The following is a 17,799-nucleotide window of genomic DNA, read 5'->3' on the forward strand; positions in this document are numbered from 1 at the left end:
CAATGTTTTTATTTATTTATTTTTACGTGGTGCTAAGGATGGAACCCAGTGCCTCACACATGCTAGGCAAGCACTCTACCAGTGAGTCACAAACCCAGCCCCTCAATGTAGTTTTAACTTGCATTTCTCTATTTGCTGGAGATATTGAACATCTTCTCATATATTTTTTGACTTACCGAATTTCTTCTTCTGTCAAGTGCTAGTTAGTTCAGTTCCTTTGCCCATTTATTGATTGGGTTATTTGGGTTTTTTTTTTTTTTTTCATGTTAAGTTTTTTGAGTTCTTTATATATCCTGGAGATTAATGCTCTATGTGGGGTGCAGGTGGCAAAGATTTTCTCCCATTTTCTAGGCTCTCTCTTCACATTCTTGATTGTTTCCTTTGCTGTGAGGAAGCTTTTTAGTTTGATACCATCCCATTTATTGATTCTTGATTTTACTTCTTGTGCTTTATGAGTTTTGTTGAGGAATTCAGTTCCTAAGCTGACACAATGGAGATTTGGGCCTACTTTTTCTTTTAGTAGGCACAGAGTCTCTGGTCTAATTCCTAGGTCCTTGATCCACTTCGAGTTGAGTTTTGTGCAGGGTGAGACATGGGGTTCTAATTTCATTTTGCTACATATGGATTTCCAGTTTTCCCAGCCCCATTTGTTGAAGAGGCTATCTTTCATAGCAGCTTCTTAGTCCCACTGAAATCCTTCGACCACAGACTAAGGGGTCTGTTATTCACATTTAGGCAGTGGCTCAGGCTGCAGACCTGCTTGTCTCTAGTAGTCACAGAGGTAGGAGCTCCTGCAGCGGACCAGTCCATCAGTGTGGTTCACGCCCAGACTTCCAGTCTCCAGCTGCTTTCCCAAGCCTCCCAATAATTCAGTAAGGACTTAATGCTCTTCGTGAAATCTATTCCTGTGTAAAATGCATGCAGCAATTTCTGTTTTTGGCATTGAGATTTGACTAACGTGTTTGGTATTGCAAGTGGCTACAGGAATCAGACCCTCAAGCTGGGAATCTGGCATTGAATATGACCTGGCAAGGGATGGGGACAATAGTGGCCTTGCCACAAGTAGAATACTATGAATCTGGATATGTAAAGTTATATGAATCACCATCTGAGGCACTGGGATAAACAGATTGCTGGGGGGGGTGTCTTCGGTGGCTTCTGCAATAGGTGGTTAGAATGGGGATGAGGGATCCGAGTACTGCTGGGACACGTTGGCCTTTCCTGATGGCACTGGATGGTTTAAAGAAAGAAAGTCACATAGAACTTCAGAAATTAAAGCCTTAGACAAACCCACAGATTCATACAGTTCTAGAAGAGAAAGTTCATAAATACGAAAATAACTTTTATAAAGGGATAAAGAAGGACATTACATACTGCTTAAGGGAACCATAAATCAGGAAGACATAACGATCGTAAATATTTGTGCCCCAAACAAAGGTGCATCTATGTACATCAAACAAATCCTTCTCAATTCCAGGAACCACATAGACCACAACACAATAATTCTGGGTGACTTTAACACACCACTGTCACCACTAGATAGATCTTCCAAACAAAAACTAAACAAAGAGACCATAGAACTCAATAACACAATCAATAACCTAGACTTAACAGACATGTATAGAATATTTCATCCATCAACAAGCCAATTCACTTTCTTCTCAGCGGCACATGGAAACTTCTTGAAAATCGACCATATGTTATGCCACAAAGCAACCCTTAGGAAATGCAAAAAAATAGAGATACTGACTTGTGTTCTATCAGATCATAATGGAGTGAAATTAGAAATCAATGACAAAATCAAAAACAGAAATTACTCCAACACCTTGAGACTAAGTAATATGCTATTGAATGATGCATGGATGACAGAAAACATCAGGGAGGAGATTAAAAAAATTCTTAGAGGTAAATGAGAACGACGATATAACATATCAAAATCTCTGAGATAGTATGAAAGCAGTACTAAGAGGAAAATTCATTGCATGGAGCGCATTCCAGAAAAGAATAAAAAGTTAACAACTAAATGACCTAACATTACAGCTCAAAGCCCTAGAAAAAGAAGAACAGAATAACAACAAAATTAGTAGAAGACAGGAAATAATTAAAATCAGAGCTGAAATCAATGAAATTGAAACAAAAGAAACTATTCAAAAAATTGACAAAACAAAAAGTTGGTTCTTTGAGAAAGTAAACAAAATAGAAAAACCCTTAGCCACACTAACAAAGAGAAGGAGAGAGAAAACTCAAATTACTAGAATTTGTGATGAAAAAGGAAATATCATGACAGATACCACTGAATACATAACATAATGAGAAGCTACTTTGAAAATCAATATTCCAACAAAATAGAAAATACCAAAGACATCAACAAATTTCTAGAGACATATACTCCTCCCAAACTGAACCAGGAGGACATACACAATTTAAACAGACCAATTTCAAGCAATGAAATAAAAGAAGCCATCAAAAGCCTACCATCCAAGAAGAGCCCGGGACCAGATGGATTCTCAGTCGAGTTCTACAAGACCTTCAAAGAAGAACTCATTCCAATACTTCTCAAAGCATTCCAGGAAATAGAAAAGGAAGGAAGCCTACCAAACTCATTTGATGAAGCTAATATCACACTTATACCCCAACCAGGCAAAGACACATCAAGGAAAGAAAATTTTAGACCAATATCCTTGATGAATATAGATGCAAAGATCCTTAACAAAATATTGGCAAACTTTATCCAAAATCATATTAAGAAAATTGTGCACCACGATCAAGTGAGGTTCATCCCAGGAATGCAAGGTTGGTTCAACATCTGGAAATCAATCAACATAATCCATCATGTCAATAGACTTAAGGATAAGAATCATATAGCTATTTCAATTGATGCAGAAAAAGCATTGGACAAAATACAACACCCCTTCATGCTCAAAACACTAGAAAAAATAGGGATAGTAGGAACATACCTGAACATTGTAAAGGCTATTTATGCTAAGCCCATGGCCAACATGATTCTTAATGGAGAAAAACTGAAAGCATTCCCTTTAAAAATGGGAACAAGACAGGGATGCCCTCTTTCACCACTTCTATTCAACATTGTACTTAAAATACTAGCCAGAGCAATTAGACAGACTAAAGAAATTAAAGGAATACGAATAGGAAAAGAGGAACTTAAGCTGTCACCATTTGCTGATGACATGATTATTTAGAGGGTTCAAAAAACTCCTCCATAAAACTTCTAGACCTCATCAATGAATTCAGCAAAATAGCAGGCTATAAAATCAACACACATAAATCTAAAGCATTTTTATACATAAGCGATGAAACATCTGAAAGGGAAATGAGGAAAACAACTCCATTTGCAATAGCCTCAAAAAAATAAAATACTTGGGAATCAATCTATCTATCTCTTTTTACCAAAGAGGTAAAAAGATCTCTACGATGAAAACTACAAAACATTGAAGAAAGAAATTGAGGAAGACCTTAGAAGATGGAAAGATCTCCCATGTTCTTGGATAGGCAGAATTAATATTATCAAAATGGCCATACTTCCAAAGGCACTATACAGATATATAGATACAGATATACAGAATAGCCAAAGCAATCCTGGGCAGGAAGAGTGATGCGGGAGGTATCACTATACCAGAACTTAAACTCTACTATAGGGGAATAGTAACAAAAATGGCATGGTACTGGGGCCAAAATAGACAGGTAGATCAATGGTACAGGATAGAAGACACGGAGACATACCCACATAAGTACAGTAACCTCATACTAGACAAGGGTGCCAAAAACATACAATGGAGAAAAGATAGCCTCTTCAACAAATGGTGCTGGAAAAACTGGAAATCCATGTGCAGTAAAATGAAATTAAACCTCTATCTCTCACCCTGTACAAAACTCAACTCAAAATGGACCAAGGATCTAGGAATTAGACCTGAGACCCTTCACCAAATAGAAGAAAAAGTAGGCCCAAATCTCCATCATGTTGGCTTAGGACCAGATTTCCTTAACAAGATCCCCATAGCACAAGAAATCAAAGCAAGAATCAATAAATGGGATAGATTCAAACTAAAAAGCTTTTTCTCAGGAAACAGTCAATAATGTGAAAAGAGAACCTACAGAGTGGGAGAAAATCTTTTCCACACACACTTCAGACAGAGCACTCATCTCCAAAGTTTATAAAGAACTTAAAAAACTTTACACCCAAAATACAAAGAACCCAATCAATAAATAGGCTAAGGAACTGGGCAGACACTTCACAGAAGAAAATATACAGGTGATCAACAAATACATGAAAAAGTGCTCATCATCCCTAGTAATTAGAGAAATGCAAATTAAAACCACTCTAAGATTTCATCTAACTCCAATTAGAATGACTGTTATCAAGAACACAAGCAATAATAAGTGTTGGCGTGGATGGGGGAAAAAGGCACACTCATACATTGCTGGTGGAGTTGCAAATTGGTGCAGTTACTCTGGAAAGCAGTATGGAGATTCCTCAGAAAGCTTGGAATGGACCCACCATTTGACCCAGGTATCCCACTCCTCAGTTCATACTCAAAGGATTTAAAATCAACATACTACAGTGATGCAGCCACATCAATGTTTATAGCAGCTCAATTCACAATAGCTAGATTGTGGAACCAACCTAGATGCCCTTCAATTGATGAATGGATAAAGAAACTGTGGTATATATACACGATGGAATATTACTCAGCCATAAAGAAGAATAAAATCATGGCATTTTCTGGTAGATGGATGAAGCTGGAAAATATCATGCTAAGTGAAATAAGCCAAGCCCAACAAACCAAAGGCCAAATGTTTTCTCTGATAAGTGCATGACAATATATAATGATGGGGGTTGTGGGGGGAAGAGAAGAATAAAGAAACTTTGGATGGTGTAGAGGAAAAAGGGGTGGGAGGGGGTGGGGATGGAAAAACAATAGAATGAAACAGACAGTATTACTCTATATCTATGTATGATTACAGGAATGGCATGAATACACATTGTGTACAACCATAGAAATGAAAAGTTGTACTCCATTTGTGTACAACAAATCAAAATGTGTCTATAAAAATAAAAAAAATATTTTAATAAAAAAATTAGTATGAGAAGATGGGTTGGGTAAATAAACATAGGTTTTCTTTTTTTTCCAGTCAATGTAAGGGAAACTTTATTGAGGTCCCAAGGCCATATGTGGGGCTTGGGCAGGAGGCCACCCTTTGGGGAAAGGAGCCAACGAGGGGCTTTATTTGACCTTCTTTTTGGGGCAGAAGTTGTTGGTGTGGCCACACTTCTCATGGCAGTTGGCAGCATGGGGGTGCTGGCAGGCATCACACTTGCAACAGATCATCTTGTCACAGTTGTTCTTCTGGGCAAGCTGGCACGGGGAAGGCTCAATGATGCCACCTCACAGGCGAAGCACCAAGTGCAGGGTGGACTCTTTCTGGATGTTGTAATCTGAGAGAGTGCGGCCACCCTCCAGCTGTTTGCCCGCAAATATCAGCCGCTGCTGTTCAGGTGGGATGCCCTCCTCTCTTGAATTTTGGCTTTGACATTCTCAGTGGTGTCACTGGGCTCAACCTCGAGGGTGATGGTCTTGCCCATCAGGGTCCTCACAAAGATCTGCATCTCTGTGTCCATTAGGGAGCCTCGTTGAAGAGAAAGAGCAATAAACATATCTTGATAGAATGCTTGATTCACCCACTCAGCTCATAATCAAAAGAAATTCCTAATGGGACAGATTAAAAAAAAATAAAGTAAAATCACAAGACATACAAAAGAAACCGTGGGAGCATTTTCAAAGCAATGAGAGGTCAAGATCTTTCTAAGTATGATATAAACAAGAAGTAGGAAGAGGTGAGAGAGAAGCTTGGTAAAATCAACTAGTTAGAAATGGAAAATGTCTGCAAGGTCAAGAAAATCAAAACCAAAACAGCACAGGAAAAGTCAAGAGACAAGACAAACTGAGGAAAAGATCCAATACTCACACTCAAGGAAAAGGACTATTTATTTTTTTATTTTTGTATTTTACAGACTGCATTTTGAGTCATTGTACACAAATGGGGTACAACTTTTCATTTCTATGGTTGTACACAATGTAGATTCACACCATTCGTGTAATCATACATGTACATAGGGTAATGATGTCTGTCTCAGTCCACTATCTTTCCTTCCCCCACCCCTCCTGTCCCATTTCCCTCTACACAATCCAAAGTTCCTCCAATCTTCTTTTACCCACCAGCCCCACCACCTCACCCCGCCCGTTATGTATCATCATCCACTTATCAGAGAAAACATTCAGCCTTTGGTTTTTGGAGATTGGCTTATTTCACTTACCATGATATTCTCTAACTCCCTCCATTTACCAGCAAATGCCATAATTTTATTCTTCCATTGTGTGTATATACCAGTTTCTTTATCCATTCATCAACTGAAGGATTGGTTCCACAATCAAGCTATTGTGAATTAGCAGCTATAAACATTGATGTGGCTGCATCATTGTAGTATGCTGATTTTAAATCCTTTGGGTATAGGCCAAGAAGTGGGATAGCTGGGTCAAATGGTGGGTCCATTCCAAGTTTTCTGAGGAATCTCCATACTGCTTTCCAGAGTGGCTGCACCAATTTGCAATCCCACCAGCAATGTATGAGTATACCTTTTTCCCCACAACCACGCCAACACTTATTATTGCTTGTGTTCTTGATAATAGCCGTTCTAATTGGAGTTAGATGAAATCTTAGGGTGGTTTTAATTTGCATTTCTCCAATTATTAGAGATGATGAGCACTTTTTCATGTATTTGTTGATTGCCTCTATATCCTCTGTGAAGTGTCTGCCCAGTTCCTTAGCCTATTTATTGATTGGGTTCTTTGTATTTTGGGTGTAAAGTTTTTTAAGTTCTTTATAAATTTTGGAGATTAGTGTTCTATCTGATATGCGTGTGGAAAAGATTTTTCTCCCACTCTGTAGGCTCTCTTTTCACATAATTGATTGTTTCCTTTGCTGAGAAAAAGCTTTTTAGTTTGAATGCATTCCATTTATTGATTCTTGCTTTGATTTCTTGTGCTATGGGGATCTTGTTAAGGAAATCTGGTCCTAAGCCAACATGATGGAGATTCGGGCCTTCTTTGTCTTCTATTTGGTGAAGGGTCTCAGGTCTAATTCCTAGATCCTTGATCCATTTTGAGTTGAGTTTTGTGCCAGGTGAGAGATAGGGGTTTAATTTCATTTTACAGCATATGGATTTCCAGTTTTTCCAGCACCATTTGTTGAAGAGGCTATCTTTTCTCCATTGTATGTTTTTGGCACCTTTGTCCAGTATGAGATAACTGTACTTACGTGGGTTTGGGAAAAGGACTATTTTTACTATTAAATAGTATCTATATTCAGGAGAAAATTAAGTACAATATAAAAATGGATAATTGATGGAAAACAAAACACCAATGTCTCTTTCACATGAGAGGACACTCTCAACTTCACTCCTAAAAGGAGAAATGCAAATTAAAGCTTTTTTCATTAACCAGATAAGTTCCATTTCTAGCTAAAATAGAGTAATTCCACAGTAGCCCATATCCCTCTAATTACCACTAAAACTCTCTGGACAAAATATAAAAGCAACAATGCAAGGAGTCTGAAAAGTAAATCAAAGCTGGTGAATTGGGCAGGGAACTCAAACTTTAAGAAAAACCAATATAGGGGTAGTGAGATTCCTCTTTTTCCCCCCCACTATCTTCTGGCTTTGATCTGAGGACACAATGAAATGGGAACTGCCAACCAGACACTATCAAAAAAAAGTCAGAGAAGCCTGACCATATTAGCCACAGGGCTGGGAGGAAAGCCCACTGCAAGTTGGAGAAAGTCATGAAAATTCCTGATGGCTTTTCTTCTGCTGTTGCTGAGGCCAGCCTACTCTCGAAGCTACAATGACACAGACATCTAAAGACCTGAAGGGAAAACCTGTCCCTCTGAACAGAGAAACTGGGAAAAGGAGTTCTCAGGAGCCAGAGAACATGGAGGAAATCCCCAAATGAAAAGAGGTGGAAAAGCACTAATTTTGTGTAGTGCTTGGTTATGCAGGAAAAGGTAACTAATACAAGAATCCTCATGTTTAAGTTAGGGCTGCCATCTGTGCTGTCCAACCATTAGGTTGTACTTAACGGAAAGTTTTAATTTATTAATTGTGGAGATGAAATAAGATTGTCCAAGCAAAAGAGATTATTTCATATTTACATTCACATTTTATTTTTTTCTAATCCTTCCAATCAAATATCAAAAGATGAAGTTATAGTAGAAGGATGATTATAATTTGAGGTGATGAGAAAATAGAAGAATGCAATTAAAAATCAGAAGTGCAGTAGCAATTGAAGTCTAAAAGTATGAACAATTTATGAACATTTTTTTCCTGATTCTTCAGGAAAGAGAGAACCTCTGGACATATTCATGTAGGACCTGCTAAAAGATAGCCATACAAGAACTGATATATAAGGTGGCAGCAGCCTCTGGGCTCTAGAAGGAACAAGAAACAGCACCATTGAGTCCAGTAGTTGCCTTGTCTCCCTCCTTTGAATCTGGAAGACCCAGAGAAAGGGTAGGGGATGAAGAGCAGACAAGCCAAGAGGCATGGAAAGCTATGGCCTAGCTGGAGGTGTGGAGAGAGAAAGCATTCGTTCGTTTTTTTTTCTTTCTTTTCAGAGTTCTGGCTTGCCTCCTGAGAACCTAATGCTGTTACAGGCACTGGGGGTATGTCAGTGGACAAGTGACAAAATCCCTGCCCTTGATAACTGTACCTCCTAGGGATAGAGACTGACAATAAACACAATAATACAAAAACTGTTAGTCAGTGCTGAGTGCTGTAGAAAGAAGGAATAGGAAAGGAGGTAAGGTAGTGGTGCGGAAGAAAGGAGGGAAGGCGTTATGAACAGGATGGTCACAAAGATCTCAGGGAGAAGCTGGGATTTCAGTAGACTTGAGGGAAGCAAGAAAGTAAACCAAGTAACTGGGGCAAGAGCTTTTTGAGCAGAAGGAGCAGCCAGGAAAAAGGCCTGAGGTAGGAGCGGGGAAGAGTGTCTGGCATGTTCTAGGAAGAGTAAGGGGAACAGCTCGGAGTGGTGGCGCACTCCTGTAATCCTTGCTGCTGGGGAGGCTGAGACAGGAGGATTGGGAGTTCAAAGCCAGCATTGGTGGGGTACTAAGCAACTCAGTGAGCCCCTTCCCTGTCGCTAAATAAAGTACATAATAGGGCGGGGGATATGGTTCAGTGGTTGAGGGCCCAGGAGTTCAAACCCCGGTACACTCCTACCACCACCAAAAAAGAGTAAGGGGAACAAGGTGGCAAGAGCACAGAAACTAAAAAGGTAAAGAAGAATTCAAAGAATTAAGGGGAGGTAGGACTGGGCAACTTTATAAACCACTGCAAGGAAGTTGCCATTAGTTGGATACGAGGTTTTAATCCTAAATTGGATGTGGGATTTTCGACGCTTAAAAATGATTTAAAATTATTAGATTTGTCTTTATACTTGAAAGCGACCAGAAAATTGTATTCTGGACCTTAAAAGATAGAAAAGAGGGAAATGTGAAGGGGCACATTCCTTCCCCGCTGAGGACCACTCCGGGTGCTACAGCCAGCTAGGCCCCGCCCCTGCTCGAGTGACAGTCCAGTTGGGCCCGCCCATCCCCTTCCGGCTCCACCCCCGGTGCGACTACTCCACCAGGTCCCGCCTCTTCCGCTGCGGTCCCGCCTCTATTCGGTGACTACACTAGACACACCTCTGCCCTTCTCGGTTCGGCTCCCATTACAGGCGGTCGCAGAGTTAGACCCTCCTCTTCTTTTTTCGGGCGGATCCAGGCCCCATCTCCGCCCCATGCAACAGCCCGATGAGGCCCCACCTCTCCCGCCGTGGCCACGCCCCAACCCGGATTGACATCCAGAGACCCGCCTCTCCCATCGCGGCCCCGCCCCCGCTCGGAGTGACAGCCAGCGAGACCCGCCCCTCCCGCCGCGGCCCCGTCCAGCCGGAGCGGTATACAGTCTAGGTGCGGGCCCGCGCATCACACCAGGTGCCCGGCGACGCCCGCCCCGCAGGCCCGGTTCGCCCCGTCCCACCTCGCTCCACCCCGCTCCAGCGTCCGCTCGCCAGGCCTCCGGGGCTTGCGGGCTTACGGACCCGCCCCCGAGGACGTACAGCGCCGTGGCGCCGGTGAGTGAGGGAGGGGGCCCTCGGAGCTCCTAGGGCGGCGAGCGGGGCTGTGCGGCTGCCGAGACCCAGCTGCCGCCAGCGGCGGGTCGCCTCTGGCAGTCCTCCCAGCCTCCCTGCCACCGGGTCGCCTTTCGCACTGCTCCCCGCCGCCCTACCGCCTGGCAGTCGCGGCGTGGGGAGGTGGGACCGGGAGACTGTGGGCGGGGCACTTGGAGGAGAAGGTGTGAGACAGTGGCAGGTGGGGCTGGGAGCACCGAGGTTTAGGGAGGGGTGGGCACCGGGCGGAGGTCCTTAGTGGGAGAACCCGGGAGGCCGAAACCGGACGGGTGGGATGTCGAAAGTGAAGGCGATTTGGGGAGGTCCATGATTTCTGCTTCCTGGCAGTAGCATAGGGGTGTCTCAGAGTGGGGTTGGCCGGAACGAGCTTGCAGGATGATGCCCTCTCTTTCACTCTGGGGTGATCGGATTTCCAGGCTTTTGGCTGGGACGTATGGTACAGTTTAAATAATGGATGTAAGTCAGGGGCAGTGCTTGGTGCACTAGAATGGGATTCTACTCCTCCTACAGACCGCTTTTCTTTTCTTTTCTTTTCTTTTTGTTTCTTTTGATAACAGGGATTGAACCTGGGACTTTGAAACATTGAGCCACATCCCCAGCCCTTTTTTAGTTTTTATTTTTGAGACAGGGTCTCGCTGAGTTGCTTAGGGCCTCTCTAAGTTTCTGAGACTGGCTTTGAACTTGTGATCCTCCTGCTACAGGCCGCTTTTAATTTTCCTGCCGCCTCCACAGCACCAGTTTTGGTGTGTACTCTCTTCTAAAATCCCTATTCTGACAGCTGGGACTGTGCATAGAGATCCCACACATAAGAAGTGCAGTTGAGGGTTATTCACACTTCAAACACAGTTGTATCCTATTCCCTTAAATCCTTGGAGTTTAAAAAAAAATTAAATTTACTATGAGATGTCTACTTCTATTTAAAGTCACACTAACTTAGAGGACTAGATATTTTCCAAGGGCTCATTCTGTCTTAAGTCTAAATAATTTTAAATTCAGTCATGTGTTGCTTAAAATTACCACCTTTCCTGTAAGGAAATCCCTCTCACTTTCAACCTGATCAGTGCAACCCTTCATTTTCTCTTACTAAAGTGTTTCCTCTTGTGCTTCAAGACAGTCATTTTGTCATTTTGGTTCCTATTTCTTCTTGAGTTTGAAATAAGGTGATTCCCCACCCCCCACCCCCCCAGAGCACTTTACCACAGAACTACATTCCTAGCCCTTCTTATTTTTCATTTTGAGACGGTTTCACTGAGTTGCCCAATCTGGACTGAGATTTGCAGTCCTCCTGCTTCAGCCTCATGAGTCACTGGGATCACAGGCATTTTCCAGCATGACAGGGTCTTAAATGGTTCTCCAAGACATCTTTGTGCAGTTCCTTCTTATCCTTTGAATTTGTGATAATTCCTTTGACTTTTTTTTTTTTTAACTCAAACTCAGGAAGAACATATCCCCATAATAAAGAATTCATTATTCTTTTCCTGATCCTTGATGAAATAAGCTTCCACTCTCTCCCTCCCCTTGCCTTGAACTAACAGTACCTTTCTCTGTGTCTTAACTGTCATGGTCAGGATTTCCCTCTGTGGGCCAGTGATCCACTAGTTAATGTGAAAGCCACATGAATGCAGTTCCATTGTGCGTCTCTTTCGCCCGGTGTGCAATTCAGCACATAATAAAGAATAAAATTTGGGATACCTCTCTGTTGATCTCTTGTCCCAGGGTCTATGAGGAACTTGGCTGCTCTGTGTCTTATAGTTATTCTTGGCTGCCATCATGACTGACGATCCTGACTAAAGGGGGAAATTGGCAATGGTAGCAGAAATTGTTCTATCCCCAGTGCTCAGTCTATATGTTGTGTGGTTGCTTGCTTTTAGATTGACCTCACTGGAACCATGAGGTTCCAGTCACACCTGTAGCAACACATAAAGCCTTCATACTGCCCTCACTTGCTGTTTTGGTTCTGCTTTTTTGTCTGGTTTACATGGTAAAGGTAGCGCAAATTCCCATTAAGAACCTCTAGTAGAAGTGGACTGCGGAGCTTAGTTTAGAATGGGACTGCCACCAGGCTCATTTCCATGGCTTTATACCTTATACTTGATACTCAGGCCTTTGGGCCAGCTGAGAGAAGAAGTGGGACTGGAGCAGGACCAGATTCCACAGGCCAGTAAACTGCAAGATGCAAATCTGTCATACCCACATCCGTTGCATGAAGAACATCGAGGGGTAATGGTCCCCTGAGAGTGGACATCCCCAGAGGTGTTAGTGTACAATGGCAGGAGTTCCCTCTAGAGAGGACATACTCAGGAGGGATTACCATGTGGGGGCAGAAGTTTCCTTAGAGAGGGGATCTGCCTCTTAGGCCTGCATATTCAGTGGCTCAACAGATGTCACAGTCACAAGGAAAAATTGGGATCTCTCTGATCCCATGCCCCAGGGCCTCTGAGGAAGGAACCTGGTTACTCTCACAGTCATTTTTGGCTTCCATCCTAACTGATAGCTCTAACTATAGGAGGAAATTAGTTGTGGTAGCAGAAATTATTGTACCCTCCCATGCTTAGAAAGTCTGTTGAATGATATCTGTACAAGTCATATCTGTACAAATACAGAGCTACTTTTTTTTCTGATCATAAACAATACTGGCTCATTGAAATTCAGATAAAAATGTTGATTTATAAGAACTCTTTGTATATAAGGGATAAATAAGTTAGTCTTGTGTATCATACATTTCAAGTATTTCTAACTTCTGCCTTACACAATGAATGACATAGAGCATCTTAAATAAGAATTTAAAAAGTGAGCAAATGTTTATTAAGCGTTTCTAGATAGTCTTCATATACCTGTTTTAAATGGAAACCTGCTTTTAGTATTTTAGAAAAATTGTTTTATGACTTGGTAATTATTAATAAGGTGGACCTTTTGTTACTGATGTTAGATAATGCATAAATGTTAAAAACCTGAACTTCAGTCTATGTCTGTATATACTCCATTAAACATTTCATTGTCTCCTTGAACTAAGCATTGTTTCCAACTTTTCTCTCAGTGAAATTATTTCCAATTTTTCACTCAGAATTACTGTTTTAGTCAGCATTTTTGCTGCTGTGACCAAAAGATCTGACAATTTTAGGAGGAAAAGTTTATTTGGGGGCTCTTGGTTTCAGAAGTCTCAGTCCATTGAAGCTGGACTCCATTCCTTGGGGCTCGAGGGGAGGCAGAACATCATGGTGGAAGAGTGTGGCAGAGGAAAGCAGCTTAGAACATGGCCACCAAGAAGCAGAGAGTGTGACGCCACTCTCCAGGGACAAAATATATACTCCCAAGGCACACCCCTAATGATCCACCTCCTCCAGACATACCCTGCTTCCCCTAAGTTACTACTCAGTTAATCCCTATTGGGGATTAATTCACTGATTTGATTAAACCTTTTATAACAATCATTTCATCTCTAAACTTTCTTGCATTGTCTCATACATGACCTTTGGGGGGACACCTCAGATCTAAACGATAACAGTTATTTCCAGGTTGGAAGCCTTGGAGTTATCTGTGTACCTATAATAAATTGAAGGCTCTTCTAGTTCTCAGCCCTCCTCAGATAGTTAATGCACCGCCCCCCCCCCCCCTTTTTTTTTTGGCGGTGCTGGGGATGGAACCCAGGGCCTCATGCTTGCAAGGCAAGCACTCTACCACTGAGCTACATCCTCAGCTCTCCTAGGGTTCTTGCTACCTAGAAAATTATTTGATGCGCTTCTGCTTCTGCTACCAAAGGGCTTCTCAAAAGGAAGATGTAGACTTTACTTATTTTATCTTTGGACTCTATTTTGACTTGGTGCATAAATGTTTATTGTGCTTGTTATTTTCATTTCAAAGGTGATGAGGTTAATACTATATTCTACTGGCAAACTAATATTATGTCTCCTGGCATATCTGATACTTTTTATTATGAAAATTTTAGTTAAGAGAGTTGAAAGAGCCTTGAAGAGCCTGGCGCAGTGGTGCACACCTATAATTCCAGCTACTTTGGAAGCTAAGAGGATCGCAAGTTCCAGGCCAGACTTGGTACTTAGTGAGGCCCTATCTCAAAACAAAAAAGGATAAAGAAAGGCTGAGGATGTATCTCAGTGGTAAAGTGCCCCTGGGTGCAATCCCCAATACTGAAAGGAAGAAAGACAAAAAAAAAAGAAGAAAGAAAAGAAATAATTACCATGAAGAACACCCACATTCTCATCCTCCCAGTTTACCTATTAAAATCCATGTTACTCCAACACAGAATTCTTTGCTCTGAAACCCACAGAGACTCCTCCTGGCCATTGACTCAGATGTAAACTATAGCATTTGTTATTCGTAAATGACTACAGCTTATGAATGTGGCCCATACTCCCTCTGCTCTGTTCAGGCGAGACTTCTTTTCATATGCTGCCTTGTTCTGTCTTGATTTATTTTACGCATATTCCCCTGCATAGAACATGCTTTCCTTTGCTCGATCTAAAACTTTTCTGCATTAACTGTTCCTACCACATTATTAGTTATTTGAAGGTGAGAACTGATCTCATCTGCACCTGTTTTCCTTTATAGAATCTCACATGTTGACTGTTGATTTGGTAGGTGTCTAAATAGCATTCCTGATGCATTTGTAGTATAATTTGAATCCAGCATTGATTTATTAGACATGTATTGCCCCAACAAAACCTGTGCTCTATTAGGGAAATGTTGATGAGTTTAAGCCAGACAACTTGGATCTGTTTGATCAGATTGCAGCAAGACTACAGTTTCACCAAGATAGGAAAGATGGTGTGCAAGCAGTTATACAGTGTGTGTCACTCCCTTTGTGATTGTTCGTATGAGTTGATTTGCATTCATACTTTGGAGTCATTAAAACTGATATGAAGTGCAAAGTTAGAATAAATAGGACTAAAGTCTAAAAATCACGCTTGTTTGGGGATGGTGGTGAATCACTGTGCTGGATCCACAGAAAAACCATTTTAGAGGAAGGGCTTTAGGCCTTGGTGACTCATTCCATTTGTGGGTCTCCAAGTTGACTCCAGTACTTTGCAAACTTAGTAACAGAGGTAAAGATGGTCTCACTGAGAATAGTAGGGAAACTGGGAAGGAAGCTGAGGCTTGGGAGAAGCTTATGTTTAGTTTTGGATATGTTGAAACCCATGTTTTAGTGAGAGTTTCTAAGTGTTGGACATTCCTCATGGAGCGCATCTTAGAGACAGATTGCAAAGACATCAGTGCAGAGGTTACAACTTGAAGTTAAGAAAATGAAAGTGGTTTTAGGAGGAGAGATTGCATAAAAAGAAGGCAGAAGTCTAGAGGTTGTAGTTTGATCACCATTTGCAGAGATAAGTACTGGGAGGAGGCAGAAATAGGGAAAGAAGTTTACAGAGATAGGGAGAGAACCAAGATAATACAGCATCCTGGAGACCAAAAAAAGAGTCTGGGATCACTTTGATTTTAAATTGGGTGTTTAATTTTCTGTGGTCCTAAAAGTGTTAATATTTTTTTCACAGCAAATATGGGCTATTGCAACAAGAGCATTGCTGTGGTTTGGATATGGGTGTGTTCCTCAAGAGGTCCTTGTGTTAAAGATTTGGTCCCAGCATGTAGTATTGGTGGAAGCTTTAGGAGGTAGGAGCTTAGTGTGAAGTTCTCAGTTACTGGGGTGAAGAGGGTGCCCTCAATGGGATTGTGGGACTCGAGCCCCTTCCTGTTTTCTCTTTGCTTCCTGGCTCATTGAGATGAATGGTTTTACTCTGCCACAATAGGTTGCCCTTACAAAGGCCCAAAGCAATAGGACCACCTGATTTTGGACTGGAACCTCAAGCACCATGAGCCAAAAATAAGTTATTTCGTTTTATAAGTTAATTGCCTCAGGTATTTTGTTATATTTAACACAAACTGACTACTACAAGTCTCTTTAAGTTCATCCTGATTCACTTGGTAAACTTCTTCTATGCTGTGGCTAATTATTTTACTGTCACCCTTATCACACTTGTTCTTGTTGGTGAAAGCTGGAACTTGATCAGAGACAGTTAAAATTTTCTCTCAAGAGTTTAATTATAGGATTTTACTACTCCATTTTATAATATTTATTTATAATAGTAGCCAGTAATAAATATGGTATTTTTTTTTTTGCATGTCTACTTTGTGGTAAGTACTATGCTGTGCATGTGTTACTTCACACTAACCCAATGTAGTCTGTGCTTTTATTGTTTCTACTTTTCAGAAGAGAATAAATTGTCTAAAGCCACATAACTAACAGGTTATGAGCTGAACTTGAATGTAGGTCTGTCTACTCCATAGGTCAACCATTAAATTCTTATAATGTTGAGACAGATTATAGTAAAAGGCACAATTATACCAAAACCCAAACTACTGGAAGTAAGACAAAGGAACTGAATTAATCAGAGTAACCTAAACTGCTCTATCCTTTGGTTCCCCACATGTGTAATAGCCTCAAACATAATAGATTTCTCACATGTGGAAAAGTTCAAGGTGGTTTTCTGAATTGGTGGGTGGCTCACCTCCCCTTGGTGAATTAGGGAGCCAGACTTTGATCCCTAATCTGTGGGGCCGGCAGAGGAGGCATGACCACATCCCTGGCCTGGAGCTGGCATTCACTACTGCTCATATACCATTGGCTAGAATTTTGTCCCATGTCCACCTGATACCAGCAGCCTGGGAAATTGGTCTAGATACGTGCTTAGGTAAAGAAGGGGAGGACAGATTTCAGACAGCTGGAACCTCTGGCACAGGAATCAAGAAAAAGAATTGGGTAGAGAATTAGAAACCTAGAGAAGAACTTGAAGATTCTTGTGATATTCATCTGAACTGAGCTTCAAAATGCAGGTTCTTTTGAGTTCATTTCATCCAATAAGACACACTTTCATAGACTTCAATTTTACAGATTGGTAAGGACTACTTATTAATTTCTTATTAAATTTTATTACATATTAGGAATATTTAGTATTCATAAAAGTACGTGTGTTAGCATATTACTATAATGGTATACCTGAGATAATTAACTTATATAAACAGAAAATTTTATTTTGTCTCATGGTTTTGGATGTTCTAGTTCAAGAAGGGGCTTGGGATGGATTGCTTTGGGCCTCTGACAAGAGCACATCATGGCGGGAATGTGTGACAGAGTAAAACTATTCACCTCTGGAGCAGAAAGCAAAGACAGAAAGAGGAAAAAGCCAGAGTCCCATAGTCCCCTTAAAGGACACACTCCCAGTGACCTAAATAGGTCCCACTAGGTCCTGCCTCTTGAAGGTTTTACCACCTCCCAGTAGCACCTCCCTGGGAAACAAGGTCCAGGACACATGGACCTTTGGGAGACATTCAACATCCAAATCACAGCAGTATGTTTCTAGGGTTTATTGAAATCTCTGATTCAGTAATCTACTAAAATGTCTGACTGTTATTCAGTGTTCGTTACAAAGATTAATCTTCAGGTACACGTGTGTAGATGTTTGGGATTCCCCAGATTATCAGGAAAGATCCTCCATCAGTTCCTTGTCTGTATTGTATTCAGTTGGTGATGATTTAG

At 41.3% G+C, this 17,799-nt stretch overlaps 1 protein-coding gene and 1 pseudogene across 1 annotated transcript in view; one reads left to right on the forward strand and one right to left on the reverse strand.

Annotated features, from left to right (window-relative positions):
• Positions 1-5,243: 5,243 nt before the first annotated feature.
• On the reverse strand, positions 5,244-5,626 carry LOC124968619 (ubiquitin-like; annotated as a pseudogene).
• A 4,208-nt stretch (positions 5,627-9,834) lies between these two features.
• The window catches only part of Ano10 (anoctamin 10), a 192,703-nt gene continuing 184,738 nt past the window's right edge, over positions 9,835-17,799 (forward strand). Inside the window, exon 1 of the mRNA XM_047532217.1 lies at positions 9,835-10,193. The gene's annotated coding sequence lies outside the window, so the exon portion shown is untranslated. The remainder of the gene's footprint in view (positions 10,194-17,799) is intronic.

Source organism: Sciurus carolinensis, chromosome 17 (genome assembly GCF_902686445.1).
Source record: "Sciurus carolinensis chromosome 17, mSciCar1.2, whole genome shotgun sequence".
Classification (NCBI taxonomy): domain Eukaryota; kingdom Metazoa; phylum Chordata; class Mammalia; order Rodentia; family Sciuridae; genus Sciurus; species Sciurus carolinensis.